Raw genomic sequence first — 4710 nt, 5'->3', positions numbered from 1 at the left:
AGTAAAATTAAGACTATAATAACGGTGTCCCAGTTTATCTAATAATAATAATAATAATAATACATGGGACTTATGTAGTGCTTTTCAAGGACCCAAAGTCTTTTAACAATTAAAGAAATGAAAAAGAAAAATAACAGAACAGGACTCAAAACAAAACACCATACTTGACGAGACATGAATAAAAAGAGGGGTGGGCTCAAAGAAGGGAAAGAGTGGGATGTATCAGTGTATGGGGAGGCGAGGGTTGGGATTTGGATACGAACCCGGTTTCGTGTAGGGGGTAGGGTAAGTGTTAGGTGCTGCTCGGTATGATGCAGAGAGGAGTGTCTTAGTAGTGTATTTCTTTGCTTGCTTGTGTGTGTCAAATCAAATCACATTTTATTGGTCACATACACATGGTTAGCAGATGTTAATGTGAGTGTAGCGAAATGCTTGTGCTTCTAGTTCCGACAGTGCAGTAATATCTAACAAGTAATCTAACAAATTCACAACGACTACCTTATACACATAAATGTAAAAGGATGAATAAGAATATGTACATTTACAATATATGGATGAGCGATGGCCATGCAGTATAGGCAAGCTGCAGTAGATGGTATAGAATACAGTATATACATATGATTGACAGTCATCTGAGTCAGTGCAGTAAGGTTGTCTATACCTGGTGGCTTATCATTATTGATGGACAACAACCGTTTTCCCACCTCTTCCACACGATCTTGACCAAATTCAAAACGGCAATCCTTTTCTTTCATTATTAGACACATACAATAATACACAAATATGATGGTTCACTGTTCAATGTTGTCATTTCACTTCTTTGTCTACTTTACAGGTGAAATAGCCATTGAAATGATTGGCCATATCAAAAGGTTTTGTTAAAAATGACCCAGCAACTTCAATGAACGATGGAGGTGAATTGGGTTTTCTGGCCATAATATAATTTAAGATATTCTAGTTTTTCCCCTTGTTTTTTTATGCCATTTATTTTGGTAATATAATTTATTTGTACAAAATTTCTCAATTTACAATGTGTCAACCAATCAGCTGAGCAGCCTGACTGGTTGGTCACCTCCTTTGCATCACTTCTTTGAACCATACACATTTTCAATTCATCATCGGTCCAGGGGGATCTAACAGTTCTCACAGTTACTTTCTTAACAGGTGCATGTTTGTCAACAATTGCCAAGAATAATTGTACAAATACTCCAAGTGCTGCAACTGGATTCTCCTCCTTATACACATCAGACACCAACATAAATGTTTTTACATCTTCAACAAAAGAGTCCTGAGAAATGTGATATCTTATAGATAACTTTTGGCCCTACCTTTGGAACGTTGGCTTTCCTTGTTATTGCCACAATGTAAGGGTCACTGCTACAGCCAGTGGGAGCTGATATTGCTTTGGAGCAAAGCTCTGCATCATTGGTGAAGACGCAATCAATAGAAGTGGATGTGTCACAGATCCGACACTATGGTATAAACTAGTTGGTTGAGTGATAACCTGGGTTATGTTACAGGTATTAGTCACATTAAGAAGCTTCCTCTTGAGAGGACATCTAGATGATAACCAGTCAATATTTAGGTCACCAAGAAAATACATTTCCTATAGCAGCACCCTAAAATAAGAGGCTTCAGATGAGGCAGGTAAACCTGCAACCGCTAACAACTGTTGATGTAAAAAGGGCTTAATAATTGATTGAATTCTTGTCTTTATTCATGTCTTTATCTTGCTGATAAAAAAAAGAGAAAGTGGTTTTCAATAGTGTGTGTGGAGTATGTTTGAGCTATTATGTGGGTAGCCTCATTTTGTGCATTAGCAAACTCCTCGTCCGCTCAATAAATGACAGAAGATGGCTAAAGGACACAGAGACCACCTGGGATATACATTGTTGTTTTGTCCCCAGACCTCGGACAAGTTTATACAAAAGCCACTGTTCAACCATGTGAAACGTAATGATTTGTTGGTGAATTTCTCTTATTTTTAAATGAGTTGTAATAAAACAAATGTTTTGCATCTCTGGTGGCTGAAGACTTCGATTCTAGTACATTTTAGACAAAATGTTTGACCAATGTGTGGGTCAAACGAGAACACCTTTGTTGACCTTGCTTTAAAAGAGTAAGCTCAACCTGGGGGGTATTCCTGAAAGATGGTTTAACAAATTCAGGATTCCCTGAACATATCCGGCTTTCCTTAACCAGATAAGGGAGTCTGGAATTTCTTGGTTCCAGAACGTCTGCTTCTCGTTTAAAGTAATTAGGCTAAGCGAATCTCAGATTGCATGCAACATTCAAAAAGGTAGATGATAGATATGGAGTCAAAACAGGCATAGCACAGAACAAGAAACAATTGTAACACACAACAAATATGTTCACATATTTACCAAAAAAAAGTAATTCACCCCCTGCCGCAAAAGCCAGAGGGAGCCTGGCAGAAAATGACAGAGTAAACGTAATACCTAATAGGCCTAGCTTACACACATGGCTGATTAGCAATAAAGCTTTCAATTTATAGAGAAGTGTTATTTCAACACTGGTGATATTACATGTCAAGGCTCTGGATAAATACTGTGTGTAAGTTGTAGTAGCCTGTCACAGTTGCAATGGCATGCCCATTCCATAGCCTATGTAGGATGAATAATAATTTTCATAACAACAGGGGAAACAATGTGTACTATGTTCAGTCGTAACCCCATGGGAGTCGCAGATCTGACAAAAAAAAAGGAAGGAAGATCATTGAGTTGAATGACTTGGTTTGGTGAAGATGTAGGCTACACTATTCAATAGCTACCCGTTTATGCTGTGAAAAGATGTTCTAGTCACGTAGTCTCCTTCATCTGGTCCAGAGGGTCTTTGACTGAGGATATGTCCCATCTATAGAACCAATGACGCTTGGAATCTGCGAGATAAATTAGGCTATTCATCATGTTGTCTAGTCTTATCAATTTGAGATTAGCAAAGCATCACTGGCAGTCAACTGACCGGAGCCTACTGTACCTGCAATTCTGATGGCCAGGAAATGCAACAAAGACATGTCACCTGATTTGCCGCCTTTCACCCATGTGGACATAGATTACTTCGGCCCCATAGAGGTGAAGCGAGGCCGCGTTCATGTGAAGCGGTATGGTGTGATCTTTACTTGCCTTGTGAGTCGAGCTGCCCATCTAGAAGTTGCTAGTTATCTGGATGCTGATTCCTGCATCAATGCCCTGCCCCTGTCAAAGGGGCCCAGTAACAAGTATCAGAACAGACAATGGCACCAACTTTGTTGGAACACACAGAGAGCTAGGAGAAGCTCTGAAAGAGCTGGATCACAAGATTCAAAATGAATTACTGAAGGAAGGAGTGACATGGTCATTCAATCCTCCCTCTGGAGCCCACCATGGGGGGGTATGGGAGAGGTTGATCCAACTGGTGAAAAATATCCTCTATTCAGTCCTTAAAGAGCAAGTACTGGATGATGAGGCTTTGCAGACAGCCTTGTGTGAAGGCAATTATGAACGGCAGACCAATCACTACTGTAACAAATGACCCTAATGATCTAGAACCCCTGACTCCGAACCATCTGCTTCATCTGAAAGCTAAGCCAGTCCTGCCACCAGGACTATTCCAGAGAAGCGACCTATACTCACGAGGAGATGGAAGCAAGTACAATATATCACTGACCTCTTCTGGAAGAGATAGATCAGGGAGTATCTTCCACTTATGCAGGAGCGGAAATATTAGGTACGTACCGTTATGATTTATATTTTCCTGATTGAGATATATTCATTTGTTAGTGTAACTCAGTTTTTGCCCCCCCCTCTTGCCCATTCATTGTATTGTGGTAAGTGTGTTAGGATAAAGGCAGGAAGTTGGGCCTTTGGGGAGGAGGGAGTCCTTGCTAGATGCAGGAGCGGTATAGTTTTTTGACCATACAGACATACGTTATATTATGTATTTTCCATATCAAGTAATCTTTGCTTTAAGTTGATTGGAGAATTATTTATTTGTTAGATATAAGAAGAATAAACATTTTTGTTGCACCATATCCCTGGATGTCATTGAATGTTTGGCCATTTGGAAACCTTGTGTGGACTGTATGCGTACCAAACAACCCCGCTTCAGGCTTGGGCAGTGGCTATGGTAAAGAGGATAGGAAGCCACTACAGGAACATCTCTTCAATGCGAGGCAGACTTCTTACGGCTTTGGGTTACAGTGCTACTGGTTGAGTATGTTGGCCAGATATGATTGATTCTGCGGAAAAAAATACGTTCCTGAAGAAAACCTTCTGAATGAGTGAGTCTTTTCAAGAACACCCAGGGGTCCTAGCACCCCTGGTTGAGAGCCACTGATCTAAAGGATCTACTCGAGGTCCAATAATTAATTCCCTTTGTAATGCATTGGGGACAATGCAGGCTCCGATGTAATTTGGATTTTCCGCAAATGGACAGTCCATAGGGACGGACAAGAATCTGATTGGCCGAGAGCCCCGTCTTTATTCACCAGGCCTGGCTAAGATCAAGTTAACCTAATAGGTAGCATGTTTGCTACAGAGCATTTTTTGCTATGGATTCTGATCAGGCTATACGTCAAGCTCTCTTTCTGGAAACAGGAAATTCTGAGTATGCTCAAATTCTGGTTTGACAGATCTCGCTAACTCACTAATCTGGCTTTCTGGAATAACCCTCTGATGCCTGAAACAACCAATGTCAAAATAACACAAGGGA

Source organism: Oncorhynchus mykiss, chromosome 28 (assembly GCF_013265735.2).
Source record: "Oncorhynchus mykiss isolate Arlee chromosome 28, USDA_OmykA_1.1, whole genome shotgun sequence".
Lineage (NCBI taxonomy): Eukaryota > Metazoa > Chordata > Actinopteri > Salmoniformes > Salmonidae > Oncorhynchus > Oncorhynchus mykiss.
This window is presented reverse-complemented; position numbering follows the sequence as displayed.